Source organism: Vidua chalybeata, chromosome 4 (assembly GCF_026979565.1).
Source record: "Vidua chalybeata isolate OUT-0048 chromosome 4, bVidCha1 merged haplotype, whole genome shotgun sequence".
Taxonomy (NCBI): Eukaryota; Metazoa; Chordata; class Aves; order Passeriformes; family Viduidae; genus Vidua; species Vidua chalybeata.
Window position 1 is genome coordinate 56,577,521 of NC_071533.1, and position 18,273 is coordinate 56,595,793.

General features: G+C 34.6%; 1 long non-coding RNA gene across 1 annotated transcript; it reads left to right on the forward strand.

The window, feature by feature from the left end:
- The first annotated feature begins 5,924 nt into the window (after positions 1–5,924).
- On the forward strand, positions 5,925–17,138 carry LOC128787628 (uncharacterized). The gene is made up of 4 exons (XR_008430756.1): positions 5,925–6,034; positions 7,459–7,544; positions 12,300–12,382; positions 17,078–17,138. It is a non-coding gene; the product is annotated as an uncharacterized LOC128787628 (long non-coding RNA).
- The last annotated feature ends 1,135 nt before the right edge of the window (positions 17,139–18,273 follow it).

Sequence of the window (18,273 nt, forward strand, 5' to 3'; positions counted from 1 at the left end):
GGGCTTTTACTGGAGGGCATAGCGGGTGTAAAGTAGGCGACAGAAAGAACAATGTGTTCTAGCTACTCTGGTTTTAGCCTCTGCATTTTTCTTTCAGTGTCTCCTTTTGCATTTGTTTGATATTCCATGAATGTAAGACTAATGGGTGGTTAAAGGTGGAGATGATAGCACTAGAGGGTACCCATATTTCACACAAAAACTGGGGGTGACCAACCACTAGCTTGCTTGTACCTGGCTTTAATGAAAGTCTCCATCATGGATCCCACAAACCTTTTGTGATTCAAGATTTTATGAACACAGTTCTGATTTTTTTTTAGTTGATTGATCTCTTTATGACAAATATATTTAATCAAAAAGATTCTGCTAAATTCCAAGGAGAACCGTTACTATTCCATTTACTCATTTATGAGAACAGATTGCCACAGGCTGCATATACTAAGGGAACAATGGGAGACCTACTGGTATTGCGCATCAAATGGTCTGAGCATGTTTTTTATAATCAAAAATTTGAATACTCTCAGACAACATCTACCACTCCAATGTATACGTTAAAAGGTTCTATTTTAAACTCCCCAGAGGTCAATAATATCTCTAATTAATAATATAATATATGTGTAATAGAGACAGGTGAAACTATAATTAGATTTTGATAATAGAGCTGTCCCCTTCCTTCTAAGTTTGAGCTTCTGCCATAATATTTAAGTTTCTTATGAAATTGCTATTGAATTATTTTGAAATAAATTTTTAAGTCATCTGAGAACAAATTGTATAAAAGAGACTATATAAAGATAAGACTGTATTGCTTTTTATTCATTTTCTCCATTAGATCAAAAGCCTCTACTGAACATCTACTCAAGCCTTTACTTCTGGCTCAAAATTAGACATATGCCTGCTACTTTAAGTCATAGAATATTTACTCCTATTTTACACTGAGATCACATGCAAGTGACAAATCCTAATGATTTATATGAAATCATTCCTCCTACAGTTTAAATAAATAAAAAAAAAAAGGATGTATTTGGTTTTTCAATTCCTAATGATATTCAGTAACATCTACTGTCACCTGAAACTTAAGACACCCAGAAAGAAATGTATCTGTTCTATATTCTAAAATACTGTTTCTTAAGGGATGGTAGATGATTATGTGTAGATGTTAAAACATTTGAATACTGGTTAACCAACACTAGCCCTTTCAGAAAACTATTTCCTTATAGAATGTAGAAAGTGGAACAAGGGGCAGTGATATCTAGTTCCTGTTTCTCAAACATGTTTTTGCAAGCAAGAATTTTAAAAAGAAACAATCCCCTTGATTTCAGATTTTTTTTTTTTTTTTGCAAGCCTAGTATAGGAAATCTCACAGAACTCAGCAGAGGTTCCACATTTTTTTCCTTTCCATGTCCACTTGGTAGCTTTACTTAACGTTCCATGCTAAGTGCCATAAACTCATTTTTCTGAATGTATATGAACTTGTCTATTCCATAAAACAGCTTTGCCAGCTCAAAGCCATTTCAAATTCTAAGAGAGTGTCTTCCTCCAGAATGAGGGCAGGGAACAGGAGAATGTGTCTGGGAACCTTGTCCATTGTTCCTTTATTTAAAAAACTTCAAGACATTAATTAGAAACATCCTCTAGATGAAGATTCCTAAGCTTGTAATGATGCAGAAGCCTGCTCTGCAGGGCAGCATGAAAGACCTGTCATTCAAGAGTCTTTATGGGAATTTGTAAGATCAGCAGCAGGCACTGTTAGAGGATATGTTGATACCAAGAAGAAAACTTTATATTGTAATGCTCTTAAGCACAAAATTATAACTCTACCTACACAATCTTCACAGGACATGCAAGCAGTGTTTCCTTTTCTTCATTTGTACCAGTAGCTGTGATTTTCCGTCTTCCCTCTGAGTTCTGAGATCTGCTTTGTCTCTTGTCAAGGGCTGTGTTACAATCTGCAGCAGTAAAACTACGTAAATCAACATATGGAAATAGTTTAGTTAACACGCTTTCAACAACAAAAAAGCACCATCTGTGTTACTAAAACCTACTTACATGCTAAAACAATTGCTTCACTTGCTAGTTTCTCTTCTGTTACAAACTATCATTCTATCTGTCCATCGATCTACCTATCTAGCTAATCTTAGGGACTGCATTCAGATATTGTTTGTGTAAAACAATATCATACCATTTATGAAGATGAAAGCATTTCTATCTGTGGTACTGCTGCATCCAAAACTGCTTACTTCATACTAAAGGTCCATACTAAATACTCTATTGCCCTTTCCTTGTAATTGTGTATAATATAGTAAAATATATTACATATATTATACTATAATAATATAATTTATATATATATATCTTAAAGGTGACTTTTACTTTTCTGTTTATTTTGGATGCTTTAGTACTAACTAGCTGCTTGCAACTGAATCATAGTTTTTATGAATTTTATGACATCACATGACTTCAAATGCCAAAACTTTGACGTATAGATGCTTGTTTTAATCATTATTTTTTGAAAGCAAATGGTTAAGATTAAATGAATTTGACAAAACCTTTAGAGTTGAGAACACCACTCATTAAAAAGATGCTCTACAAATCTTTCCTTTCTAATGAATGCTGTCCATTGTACCTTTGCAAGAAAATATTTTTTTTCTAGTTTGGCTTTCCAGGAGACATGTGAGACTTTCTGAAGATATAAAGCTGAAATAGTCTTCTCAGGGTGTCTAAAAAATAGTCTTTCTCTTTTCTTGCCCTGAGATTTAACTGTGGCTTTATTGCAAGCAAGTCTACTACCAATGAACTTTAAACTGTCTTTTCATTCACCCTGCTTAGCAAACCTGTCTGGCCAATTCTCAAATTCAGCATTCTCAGGTTCTCAGGTGGAAGCAATCTTCTTTCCTGCCAGAATGGCTCACCTGATCCAAAGTGCAGCAGCCCAGGTCCCGTAGTCAGTCAGCTTTTCTTATTGCTGCTCAACACATCCTCCTTTTACAAAACATAAAAAGCTACTGATATATAGCAAACTGCGTACTATAAAAATTATTTTATTTTCCAGAATGACCACTCATTTTTTGTTATTCTCATCCTGGTTTGTAGCTGTAGCATGCAAAAATAGAGAACTACTTGACTCCAGGCACAAGAATTGTATATCTTGTATTCAGAGAAAAAAAAAAAAAGTTGTATTTATATCTCATCTAGTCTTTGCTACCTTCCTGTGAATCCTTACTGCTCCTAAAGTACAGAAGAACTGTTCCCACAAACCTTGGCTCTACTCAGATGTTCCTCCTTCCATTGAAACCCCATATCCAGAGAGCCATTCCAAATTATCCAGGAGAGGCATTCTCTGAGCAGATGGGAAGCCCTGTATTCGTCTGTTACCATGCCTGTCTGACACTTGGACTGTGACCACCAGTGCAGAACAGAGGTTGTGTGAGGTGGGTTCCTCAAAGGCCTCTTGAGAAGTATGCCTTGTCTGGACTAGGTGGACTCCAGTAATTCAGTTAGTTGTCTATTTCTGAATAAGGATGGCAACAAAGCATTCATAAAGCAAAATTATTAAGCAGACTTTTAGACTGGGTTAATATCCATGTCATCTTTATGTATCCTCTCACACTCAGATGCTCTCGGGTTTGACTTGAAGGGGTAGAAGCATTTGTTACAGTATGGTTCAGTGATAAAATGTGAGTCACGAGGTAGTAAGGCAGGTCTTGTTTTCATTCTAGCACTTGTTCATTCTAAAGTGGGCATAGAGATATTGAGCAATCATGGCTGTCTGCAGCATGACTCTGAAGAGACAGTGTGTGTGGACATCTCTGCTCCAGTCTTGTAACCATGAAAATTCAAGAAGGCATGTCTGTGTATGTGCTCAGGTCACTGAGCTTGGACCTTACCAATTTAAAGCATAGGGATACACACATCCTTCTCACTTACTTGCTTTTACTCCCATAGCCAGGCTATCAACAGGGCCATTGAATACATGATTCCTGTTCATCCTGCAAGATAATGCCTGTGGAAGAAGAAATCTGATAAAAGCTCCAAAAATGTGGTCTATTAACTATGTAGAATTCATTGCCTTAGGATAACCATCTTTTGACCTCAGTTTCCCAACTCAGTTAGTGTGAAGTCAATTCAGAATTTAAAACAATAGTATTGTAATGTAAAAATTGTAATACTTTTTTTTCCCAACCATAGATAGGTAGTAAAAATATATATTAACATATTTTCAGATAGAAGGAAAATAACTTTAATTACAAGTTTAGCCTCAGCAGAATATTTAACAGGTCTCTGCAATCTCAGCAAGTCTATTTATATAAAGAACATATGCATGTATGTGTAGATATTATATATATTTCACTGCTGAGTTTGTGAGAGCAGTGAATATAATAAATATCATAAGTTTTAAGGTATTGAGAGAATATTTCTATCATTAAGCTGCAGAAGCATACATACATACATCCTTAAATCTTTCATGACACTACTCCTCAAACATTCTATATTTAACTTTTTGACAAGCTTCAACCCTTCTGTAACATTTATGACTTCTTTAAGTCACACTTTTTTGTGAGAAAGTGACTGAATCAGATGAAATTTTTTTTTCTCTGAAATCAAGACATGAAGTCAGCTATTTGGATGATAATATGTAATAATGGCTGTAAATTCCTTATATCTTTCTCCTGTGAATTTGCATATCCTTAATTTAGTAGTTGCACTTATTAATAGTATTTTTAGTGTTTCCCTTTTCTGAAAAAACAGTGATATACATTTCAGTGCATTCAATATTATATGGTTTGCACTTTTTTTTTTTTTTTTAATTTATAACAAACAGGCTGCTTAATGAAATAGTAAACCCTGAAAATGTTTCTCTAGCGTCTCCAATTTTGTAATGCATAAGGAATCCAAAGATGCAGATGAGAAATCCTAAAAAAGTAGTTCTAATAGCTGGAAAATATGTTAGGATCCTTTCATCTGTAAAGTAGAGAATCATTCTGCATTTCCATATAAGCATGACAAAATGCAATATAATTCTCCAACTTTTTGGCATTTGAAGCAAGGAGAAGAAAAATATTTTCCTCTGTCTTCAGACCAATTGATGCTATAGTATATTCTCCTTTACTGGGCATCCTAAGGAACTTTTCATACATTGCATTGCTCTTGTGAAGATAAACTGACAGTAGATTATTCCCCACTCAGTAGTCCTGTAAGGAATAGCTAGCAAAATATGGTTTTAAACTATTATTTGAGGTCTCAGCAACCACAGAAAAAAATCTATCATTTCTGTCTAGGGGATATATGGTTTCTGATAATGTTTGGTGGGGTATACTTGGAGAAACAGTTTAATTGCTGGGAGAGAAGGAGCTGTAGGATCTGTGTGCTCCCAAATGTCATGAAGGTTATGAAGTGGAAGCAAAAAGAACAATAAAGCAGTTTATGCTCTTAGTTGGAAACTCTCCACTAACAAAGAAATCTGTGCCATTATTTGGAAAGCTGATATTTTTAGATAGATTGCCCTGATTCTGCAAAAAGTTAGAGTATGTACAGTTGAAGTTAAGCATGTCCCTCCTTTTGAAGCAACTCCTGCCCTCTTCCTCTGCTGAATATGGTAATCCAAAACAATTTATTGAATATAAATATAGAGCTTGGAAGTATTCTGAGTAGGGGCAATGCTTTTCATCTATTTAGATATGTGATAGGCTTATCATCAGGAATGAAGACATGCCTATATGAAGCTTTTAAAACAACAAATTCTACAGAAATACTTCATGATTAGTGGGGAAATCATCAGTTCAAATAATAGAAATTAAGACTAGTTTCACATTGCCTTGGGAGCTAACATTTTTTATTCTAAGAACCCTGTAATGAGGTCCCTTCACTCTCCTCTCTTTATCCTTTCTTCACATGCCTTCACCTGCCTTTGGCATTGTCATCAGCAGTGAAATGCTGAATTGTATCTTCCGGACTACAACTGCTGACATGAATACAACTACTAACAGTGCAATCACTGATGGAGTCTGGTGAATTGGGATCATAACAGTATAGTCCACAGGTACTGAATTTATGTACATGCAAATCTACTGTTAACACATCTGAAGAGAGGGGAAAGAATACCATTTCCCAAATGGCAAATCTTTCGGAAAAGGCAACATTACAATTTTTGAATTGTAGCTCTAGATATACAAAGCAATACAAGCCATAATGCACTTTGAATATAGAAGTTCTGAGTTGGAATGGAAATAGTGATGAAAAAAGCGCTAGTGGGTGGTGGAATGGCTCAGGAACATCACCTGGGAAGATACACAATCACCATATATTTAGAAGCCAGATAAATGCTTGTTTTCTTCATTGTGTTTACCATCTTGATGCTAATAAGAATGAGACTACAATTCCTCTGCTGCCAGGAGCTTCTGGCCTTACTCTGACTGGCTATACAACACTGTTAGTACACACACCCCTCATGAAAATGTCCCTGAGGTTAAAAATTTTCTGACCATATTGTTATTTACAGTTTTCTCTGCTCTAGTTGGTGACTCATGGCTAATGCTTATCAAATGTCAGTAAAATATCATTAACATTCAGTTAAATGAATTTGATGTAAGCTTATGGCAGATTATTTTGCTAAAGTGGACACTGTAGTCCACATGGAATGGAGAAAGAATAAAGGTTCATTGAATCAACCATACCACATAGATTTGTTGCTCTTTTCAAATTATCAAGCATTCTGGGGTTGGAAAGCACAATCAGTTTACAGCCATTTTTACTCCAAGTGCTTAGGATGTTTTGCTTTGTCTTTGCTGCAAGTCATTCCATAAATGTGATTTTCATATGTTCTTTAAATTCATTGTTTATTGGATTTTTTTCACAATTACATGGGATGTTCCCTGAAGTGGCATTAAATTAACTTCTAAATCTCTCTAAATGTATTGATACTGAGAATTTGGAACACTGAACTGTAGAACAGACTAATTTAGTGACATGTTTTACTGAATTTTTAGTTTTCTGATATGAAGCATAAAACTTAGTGACTTGCTAGAGATCAAATTCAGTTCACTCTCAGAGAAGTGTGATTATGGGAGTGGATAGTATCAAAGACAGCACACTGTCTTTGAAATGACAGAAAACTTTGCTTTGATTTAGTCTTTAAACAGTATTATTTTCCAGAAAAGACCTATCAGTCCACTTCTCTGACAAGTTTTATTATTAGAATATTTGGTTGTTGTTTTATTTTAGCTCCTGGGAGAGCAGGGAAGAGGACTGCATGAATTTGAAGTAAAACAGAATATGTGCTTGTGAAAGTCACACTTTCAAAAGCAATGAAATATATAAATATTTGTTATGTTAATCTACAAAATTACTTTTATTATTTGACCCATATGGCTATGTGGATACCAGTGTATATAATTCAGTCATATGTCCCAGTGTTACAAAAAATGCAGCCTTAGAACTTAAACACATTTTTCTCTTGTGTCAAAGGTGAATCATTTCCTTATGTCTGAGATATCAGGATATGAAGGAAGATTACTTTCACAGACAAACAAGAGACAGCTGCCCTTGATAATGTAAGATTTATTCTTAACATTCTTTTCGAAGGATCCATTTATGTCCAAATTTTCATAATGAAACAGAGCTTTTCAAAACTATAAGATAGGCAAAGCAAGACAAGAATATAATCTTTTTGCTCTCACTTTTGGTGGACTGAAATTCACTCATCATGGAGGAAATTCAGATACATGCAATAATAGAGACACATGTAATACAGAGTTTAGAAAGGGAAAATTGAGTTTCTCAGTTTAGGAGTACAGTATCTGCCTGTTGAATAAGCACTAAAGGTATATGTATACATAAATTCAATTCTAAAAAACCTTAATTGAAGTGTATAATAATCATAATTATAATGATAATCATCCTGCAGGAATTTTGGTCAAGTGGACACAAGAAATTTGTGTCAGATTTATTTATGTAGATGTGTAACATATAGCAGGAGTCCATATCTTCTAAGTCACAGAGAATGAAATGAAAGATTTGCATATTTTTTCTGGTTTCTCAATGATATTTGAACTCTAGATATAAAGAAATCAGTCCTTACATTTCAAGAGCACACTGTGATAAGAATGATCTGGAACCAGAGCTGAATGATTTATGTCTCTTTTGAGCTTTTACATGAGAATAATGAAAGCTCGAGAGTTGCAAAATTACTCTAATAGAAATATTGTGCCATACGATGCCTGTGTATTAATTTATTCGCTAGCTGCACGTGATTAGTCTGTGGTCAGTTTATGTATAACCATGTAACAATTTATAATTAGAGCAACTGTAACAATGTGTAATTTAATCTGCATTGGTTTTGTGAACATGAATATCAAAGAAACTTTTAAAATTGTCTTCTGACTACCCCGTTCTGCTCTTATCTAACAACCCAACAGTGTCTCTGGGTTTAGGATGTCTGCACATTATCCCCAGGAACTTATTATGGGTTTAGGATGTCTGCACTGTGTCCCCAGGACCTTATTATGTCTGTGTTCTGAGGAGCTCACAAATGGAAATGTGACTGTACTGACATGCATCTTAGTGTTGTTCTAAACTTTAAACTATTTCATTTATTCTAAGCACCTTTCATTTCATTCTCATAGTCAAAAGCCATTCATGACTGTATTATTGCCTGAAAGAAGCTACTTTAGCTAAATATCTTAACAGTCCTATCGATGGGTAGGATTACTAAAGGCATTTGTATGTTGCACCATCCCCATCACTATTGATGGTTTCTTTCACTCCTGCTTACCACAATGGGACAACTGACAGCCTCATTAATGTTCTTTTCATGTTATTGCTTACGTCTTTATCATTCTAATACTAATAACGACTCTCAGATATACCTTTGGTTTAAAACAAAAAAACCTCCTCTTTACTCATATCTTTTTCATTTTGGTAAGGATATTTAAGAGATTTTGCTCTTAAAAAGTGATGGGATGATAAAGAATATAGTGACAAGTAAAAATAGTTCTAAATATGCTCGGTTTAAAATGTAGGAAATGAAGAGTAGAAATAAAATGGTAGTTTTCATAGAGGAGAGAATGAAATCCCACAGGAATCTGTTCTGTGTATGTGCCCTTCTAAATGTGGAAAAAGGAAAGAAAAATGAGTTAAATATTTTTGCTAGAAATAGCAAGTCATCAAGGTAATAAATTGACGTGTTATCAAAAATTTGCAGAGGATATATACAAATTTCAATGAGTCATAAAATGGAATAAAAATTTTGAATAAGTTTTTATGTAAAACAATGGACAAAAATCTCAAATTTATGTACACAATAGTCTCAGATCTGATCTATAATTCAAGAATTAAATACTGGATTTATAATGGTTCCGTGATAAATTAGCACAAGAAAAAATATAGATCATAATGAAAAATCAGTAAGAATTACAAAAATGGCAAAAAAAAAAAAACCCAAAATAGTAAACATTGTAATTTCACTGGGCACATGCATCATTACATGCACATCTTGCATACTATGTACAGTTTTCATCCTGCATCTCAAAAATGTAGGTGTGAGAATTGAAAAAGTTTGGACAAGGAAAATAAGAAAAACAACAAAGAACAGCTGACTGGATATGGGTTCTATTTAGATTTCCTAGATCTCCTATTTTAGAATGAAAATGAAATAATCAGTGAAGAATTGAACATATTTTTCAAAAGCAAAGTAACATGGAGAAGAGGCCAAGGGAAGGACTGCTCCTTGTGCCCCAAACTACTAGAGTGGGGAAGGCATCAAGTGAATTCAATAAAGCACAGTTTAAGGCAAATCAAAATTAAAAATGAGGTACCTTTTTGCATTAATTTAACTAAAGGGCATGACATATATTAGTAAGTTAGTATGGGTTGAAAAAGTGACCTAATATTTTATGGAAGAACTATTCTTTGGCATCTACCTTGGGTCTCTATTTCACTGGGAGAAAGCTCTGGGAACTTGTCCAGTTCTTTTGATCTTCCATATGCATCCTTCACCAGTCATCTCTACGATGTGCTTTGGGTTTGGTGTGATATCAAAACGTTCCAATCATTTTCTCAGACATTTATGGGATATAGTTAAGCTTTCATCCCAGTTTAAAATAAAGCGCAGAAAGAAAGACCTTTGGCCAAGGTCTCCCAGCAAAGGTCTGGAAAAAAGAATCACCTGATGTCCACCTGCACACGTATTGTTGCACATTATCAGTGTTTCAACCTTCATATGGCCTCAGATGTATTTCTGCCTCTTACCTTCAAAGTGTAAATTTAAGTTATTCATATTTTTCCTGTGGGCATGTTGGCTCTGCAGACTTTCACATATTTTACACATAATAAGAAAAGGTTTAATCAAGGCAGCAAAGAACTCATTATTGGATAATTTGTTCTGCGTCTCATATGGGCTGCACTGGACATGTGATTTGAAGTCCATGTTGCCTCAGCACGCCTGCTTCTGGTGTGTCAGCTAGCAAATTTGAAGGTGGCTTAGCAGTATCCCTGCATCACTGTCAGCAGCACAGATGTAATGTTTGTGTCTGCTTTTCTTTAAACCTTCTATCCCAACCCCAAAAGAAGCAGTTTTAACTTCACTGGATTGCTTGTCTTGAACATCTATATGCTCTGAGAAGGAAATTGGCTGTTTCTCTGGGACTGTAGTTTCAAGCTGCAGTCATGGCTACACCCACTGTTTGGACCTAGGGAGCCATAAACCTGTGTTTTGGAGTCAAACCAATAGAACTCTAGCCTGTGTTTTCAGAAATCACTCAGAGCTGATGAAGTTAGATTAATTTGAATTCAAAGCTTTTAATCTTTTTTTGTAATATCTCTCAAATTTTCCTGTGAAAGCAAGAAAAGTATTAGAAGAGAGAAGAAAATGACCACCTGCAGTTTTTCTTCATTTTATGAAGTACTTGAAAGAAGTAAATCCACTGTGGGGAAGTTGAAATGACCCTGCTAGCAGCAGGAGGGAGCTTGAGGGCAAAAGATCCAGTGAGTATTTTGACTACAAATTTCCCTGCATCCACTGGATTATCCACCTCTGTTGGCCATATTAAGAGAAAAAGTTTTTTGAACAGAAGTATTGCTGGTTTAGAGTTCCACTACACTGAATTTTCAGATTAGAATACCATGAATACCATGCTGTCCCTTTATCCTTTTTGAAGTAGTTAGTTCCTATATGGGCTGTCTGATCTCACAACATTTAACGTTGGTTTTGTGGCTGGATAAGGGTTTCTACTGCAGTATATCCTGTACCTCCTATGAAGTTAAAATATGATCCATATTCATAACTCAGATTGTTTTTTCACTGTTTACCACTATAGGGATGAGCAAAAATAGCAAAAACTAATTCTTCTCTTCTCACAGTTTATTCTCCAATCCAGTCTCATTTGCCAGTTTTTGTCACACTCTTAGTTTTACTGAAAAAGAATACATAAAAGACATAGATAAGGAATTCAGCCTGGTTAATCAGCAAAGAAAGTTTCCAAGTTGGTGTTTAGTTGTTCAGGGTTTTTTTTTGGAAATACATTTAAATGATAAAATATTCAGTGAGTGACATAATGTAAAAGTTTTCAATATGGTATTGATATTTCAGTATTTCAATCACTCTTTTGATACTTCATTCCTCCCTCAAATATCCTTTAATGAAATGGTGGTAGAAAATATCTAGTATAAAAAAATTATTGGCTCCAGTTCACTACCAGTACTATGTTTGTGGGTTTACTGCTGTTATTTTTGTTATCCAATCTAGATTGTAATTGCTATGCAACAAGAACTCAGTTTGAAGAATTTCCTATAACATAATTACTATAATTGTCAGCAGTTTCTTTGTGATATATTCTAATTTATTGTCATTATTTCTAGCTATACACTCTTCAGTTATAAAATACACATTTAATCAAAGTTAATAATTTCTTTCACTCTACAGTGATTACAAATGTAAAATATTTGCAGTCTGTTATTGTACTCTTCATTTACACATTGCTTGGCTTCAGACTATTCAGACTATTAGTTCTGTGCTATAGATTGCCTCACTGCCTCTAGAAAAATCCTTATTCATTTTGAGTGAAGATGCCAGAATGTGGCCTTTTAAATCTTTCTTGAGTTATATTTTAATGTCAAATAACCAGTATAGCAAATTGAATTGCCACAATATACAATATAAATAACATTCTTGTTTGGGCTGAATGGTGACTGCAAATCTTGTCATGCCTTTGAATGTTTTGTTCTTTGACAGATTTAAAGAATCAATTTACCTGTAACTGGAAACAGCTTACACTTCTGTTTATTCTCTTCTGCATCTGCCTGATCAATAGGTCTGCAGTGAAGGGGGCATGATGAATGGCTGTAAAAGGCTGCTGTTCATACACAGCTCAGAAGAGTAACTCTCAGCTCCAATGTACGTCTTTGGTGATTTTTTCAATATACAATGTACATGTTATTTCAGTGTTTTTCAGTAGAAAAGAAATTGCATGGGAACAGTAAATGGCATTCTAGAGACATGGGAATGGCAGGGAATGGCATTGCCATCACTGATCATCATTGAGGTCCACTAGACCCAGAAAAAAAACAGTTTTCAGATTACTATTTCAGCTTCATACTCTGAAAACACTTATTTAATAAATGCTAGAAGATTATATTGAGGGTGAGTTGAAATATATCTAAATTTTAATTTCTGCAGATGCCATGCCAGAAAATTTAGTCCATTTGAAGGATTATTTTTTATCATTCTTAAATCATTCTAGTTGAATGAAAGGAGGAACTAGATGTCAGTCTTTTATATGAAATTAGAAGAGTTCTGGAAATGTATTCAATGCTAATGGTTTACTATGTTATAATTTTGAGCCTTGTATCTTCTGCACACCTGTTTCCTCGCTTCTAATAACTGCATCAAGAAAAAACTTGGCCAAATGATATTCTGCTATGCATCAACATTTTAATAAAAAGGTTTTAATAAAAAAAAGAACTAAATTTTTTTTTCTGTTCATTTAGAAAAGCTATTTTATTCTTTTTCCCAGACAGAGCTGAAATGATAAAGCATGATTATGTTTCTATTTGCTGATATCTGAATTTCTGAGTTCAGTGAGCAATATTTAACATCTCATAACTGTGGTCTTTAGCAAAAAGGTACTTTTTTTCACCTTTCCATTTATAATGTAAAACAAATTTTCAATAATTGTTTCATCTGCAGATAAAAAGATTGCGTTTAAATTTAATTATTCCTTGATAATAGCAGAGGCATGAGGTGAGAGTTTGATCAAGTACACTGTCAAATGGCACCGTAAATACCCACTCAGTGGCAGTGCATGAGGGTACAAAGAATGACTCTTAAAGAAATCAGCCTAATTTTTCTACAGAATTCAGATTAATTTCAATCTGATTAAAAACACTACAGATCAGAAGTAATGCTAAATGTTTTAGTTAAACAACAATTACTAATTTGTTATCTAATTATAACTTATACTATTTTTTGTCCTAAATTATAAAAATACATTTCCATATCCTTAAAAAAAAAAAAACAAACAAAAAAAAAAAAACCAACCAAACAAGGTACCCTGATAAAGGCTGAACAATGCAATAAATATAGAAAAAAAACTTCTTCACATATTTTCCATCAGAAGGATGGAACTGACAATGTGTCTATTAAAATGAGATTTTCACCATAATAATGGGATTCAAGAAAGCAAACCTCTCTCAAAGGTTAGAAATATTTCAATCTCTTTCCTCCTCAGGATGGAAAATTATCATACTACAGCAAACTTCTTGTGTAGGTATACAAAGCCAGCCTGCAACACAGATGGTCCATAAAGGGAAGGTGTAGTGTGTATTACAGTTGCACTGCCATGTTATTGAATAAGTCACAGCCCTTTGCAAGTGAGTGCTGCAGCCTGTTATTTTGTTCTTCATACAAATACTGAAATTCAGAAATATTTTTTATGTATAAAACCTAAATCTGTAAGAAACTGCCTTAACAGAGGCTGGAACATGAATCCAAGGTTATGTCCATATTTTGACTTCATTTTTGTTCACATCTTTTGACTTCAGGACATTTCTTAAATAGGAAGGAAGACATCAGTAGATGAATTTTTAAAATTTCCTTTCAGCAGATGAATATTTTCTGCAGCAGTAATGGTTTATATTAAATACTATCTATTCAATAGAATAATTTGAGGGAACCAGAACTACTGAGAATCTAGGAGACTTGCAGGGTGGTTTCCCTACTTTGCTGAAAGTTAGACAACATATCACAGAGTACTTACTGGCCTTGAAGAGGAAGGAGCTCTTAAATTTATCAAGGCAAAGATGAAAGAAATGCTAAGACTCTTATCTGGAGGAGATCTTACTTGTGACAGACTAGAAAAAAGCCCTTGCTGCCTCCAGTGTTCATAGGAAAAAAAGAAAAAAAAAGTTGTGGTGAAGGTTATTACAGTTGTCCTTCTGTGGTGGACGATTACAGTGGAATACTTGTAGAAAATCTCATTGCTAGGTTATATCTATTAGCTAAGGCAAAAGACCAGAACTGTCCTCATGCCTCCCATAGGTTCTCACAGGGTGGACATTAGCTGCTTTCTCACCGAGTGGATTTTCAAAGGTGTTTTTACTGTCCTTGAAAGAGCTATTAGACATTTACATTTCAAAGAGTTGATGTTGCAGTGTTGGACAGGCATGGCAGTGGGCAGATCCACCCCCTTGTCCTTCCTCATGTATACAGTATATATCTGTTCCTTTATTCAAAACCCTCCTTGGTTTCATCTTCATTGGCATAAAGATCAGTTTGGACATCACCAACAAACACCACCAACTTGAGTGATGACAATTTTGACGAAAGCTAATAGGATCTACAAGTGCTTTATAAATGAGGCCAGTGTCAGAATTGATATATAACTGCAGCCATCCAGGAGGAAAATAGTACAGACTTGTAATTTTTAATTGATGTTTTTTCCTACATTTAAAATAATGGATTTAAAGCAAAAAATTCCCACAGGATTTAAGTTGCCAAAGCACTGTTATTTAGCGGGTGGTATTTACACTAATGATTTCACTCTGCTTGGAATGCTCTTTCTTCATGGCCCTGTTGCTTGCAGAGCTTTGCATGCTTGTTTTCTCCCTGTTAGTGTACATCACTGATTCTATAGTTCTTTGAAGCATCTGGTATGTTACCTTCTACTTTAAAAATTTTGCTTCCTAATAGGAAGAGTAAGAATCCTCATTATACTTCTTTGCTCATGTGAATTTTTGCTCATAACAAGGAGTTATACCATCTAGGGTCCATAGGAGGCAATGAAAAAACAGGGAAATTGCTTCCTATTTCTCCACAAGTAACATGAGATTTCAGAGTTATTTGTGGACAGTGCAGTTTAGTTTCAGTGTGAATGAGAAGCTACTATTCTTACTCTAGTCATTTGAAGGGAATTGCCTTTCTTAAATTGAAAAAAATCAGGCTCAGAAACAGGCATAAATGCAACTAGGACACAACCTTGCTGTATGATACCATGCAAACATATACTTTTTCTGTCTATGCTTTTTTACTTCCAATAGAACTGCTTTTTTCTTGGTTTCTTCACTGTCTCGCTCTTTTCCTGGTTATTGCAGTTCTGGGCTGCTTTCAAAGTCTATAGAACCTGTGCTATAACATTCTTCTTTAAACCCACTTTTAGATATTTTCTAGTAAGAAAATCACCGTTGGTCTTTTGTTTTTTTTTTTTTTTAATTACTTGAGAAAATATCCTGTGAAAACAGGTAGAAGGTTTAGGATAAAGGATTTGGTATCCAGATGATGTTAGTTTTCAATTATCCATGGACAGTTTGATTCACTAAATAATTCACTAGCCATGCTGTACAATGACATTAAAAAATCAGGAACTCTTTGTACTATTATTCTGACAAGTTTCTTACAGATAAGACACCATGTGAGTACTCTTTTTCTTTTTCAAAGCAAATGATATATATATTCATGTTCTTTCTTAGTATATTTATTAGAACTGAATTTTAATTTCACTGTAGCACATACCTAAATATTGCTTTTTTAACAGAAATTGATGAAATGCATCATAATGATAATGTTGGTTCACATTATCTACGTCTCGAAAAATTGCTTTAATTATAGGGATCTTAGCTGGGGAAACCAACTGAAACTCAGCAAGCTATCTTTTCTTAGTGGGATCTTTTGATTCCTGTGAATCTGCAAAAACAAAGTAGGATTCTGTCAGAGACTGAATTAGATCAATGTTTCCAGATTCAATCCTCAAATTTCCTTTTTCCTCCCTTATCAATCTCAGAAGCTGCAGTCCTTAGAATTGTACATGCCTCAGTAAAATTAAGAATGTAAAATCAAAGAAATATCCAGTTGGTGAAAACAATGTTTTGATGGTTGTGGTTTCATTATTTGGGGGACTGCTATTTTTTTTTTTCTTAACAAAACATATATAAACAACTCTGAGGAACAGAAAACACGGAGATCACAAATAAATTCTATGCTTTCTGCTGTGTTTTTGGTTGGAGGAGATGATGCATGACTGAAGCTTTGATAATGGGACAGGTTTAGCATGACTTACAGCAAGCTAAGAAATGCTTTGTTATTTATTAGACAACAAGATTAGCGGTTACCCGATCAGAAATGTCTATCTCAGCAGAAATAACCTTTGGGAAATTTAGCTTCAGGTGATGCAGTAGGAACTGTTGGTTGCTGCAGCTGTATAACCTAGCTATGAACATTGCATGACTGTAACTCTGGTCCTGCCAGAATCACTCTGGTAACTCGAGTATAGCTCTCAAGAAAAAAGGTGACCAACCTAGAAGTCCTGGTTATTGAAATGTTTACTTAAACTTTCCTTGTTCTGAGAGGTTTTTGTAGAATGATCCAACATCTTGTTCTTCCTTGCTCCTTTTGGAGATATTCCAAATGTAAACTTTTATTTCAAGGATGAGTGTATAGGCTGGTGAATTATAGAAAGCATGGCACGTGTCCCACTGCTGTCTGTCTGCAATCTGAATTAATCTGGAATCCTAGTTAAGAGACTGGGAACATGTGAGGCAACTGTGGGATAGATTCTGTGACATTTTGCTTACTTGGAAATCTGTGTCTCTTTTGCAGAAGGACCTGGAGGTGGAAAGGTTTGGGCAAGGTCTTATAAGATTTTCACAGTTAATCAACCACATACAAGACAGCAGAGTCATGGGGTAGGCCTTAAATAATCATATTTTTCAAGTATCAAACTTTTTTTTATTCAAGAACAAATCCCTTTGATGTTTTATAATAATAATAATAATAATAATAATAATAGTAAAATTTGTGGTCCTCCTATAAAAGTTTTATCCCTACTGCTGACTGAATAAATGTCAGAAATCTGGCCTCTTGTGATTATAAATATATTGAATTTCTGCTTTCCTTCAGGCAAAAAATGAAGATCAAGTCCTCACAGGGAACCTTGCAGCAACCATCTGAGGACTTCTGAAGGTTTTGTTCATTACCCAGTTTGCTTATTTGGCACACTACTCTCTACAGCTCTAACTCAAACTCATTGGACACTATCACTCAGTGGAGTATGCTAACTTATGAACTATAATGTCACATTGAGTTATGTCATATATGACAAAACATGACCCTAAAAAAATATGATAGATAGTGATGAGCAGAAAAGGACGTTTCAAAAACTTCTGTCAAAGTAAACTTTTTTATTTTTATTATTTTTAAAGCTGGCCATGAAAAGAGCCATATTTAAAAAATAAGATTTTATTAGGGAGTAAGGATTTGCCCACAGTGTAATTAGATACGAGTCATTAGTGAAAAAGCAAATATTTCCCATCATGCAATATATTCTATCCACAAAAGGTAGAACTTCTATGACTATACATGTCCAGCTGTGCTGTCTGCTAGAGGAAACCAACTTCCCTTCAGTCTGATGTGTGAGGTTTTTACAAATCTGGAGAGATTATGCTAGATATATATCATATGCTCCCTCTAGCTGAGATTGTTTTATACATATACATGTATGCTTTCTCTTAAATTCCCTTCTTCAAATTGATGGCTCCCTAGTGGGCTTTTTAACACTTATGTGGTGTTTATCATCTTTAAAAGATATTTTAAATATATGTGATGGTACTTAGCTTCATGAGGTGAGAGTGAACTGAATGGACAACAGATCTGTCAATGCTGTTTAAGGTTAGTTTTACAGGTCTCAATTTTTGATTATGCAGTGAAACTTCCTGCATGTTAACATCTGATATAAATCCCATGACACGTGTTTCAGGGTCATGCTGCTGGATGATATAAGTGCTGTGTATGGAATC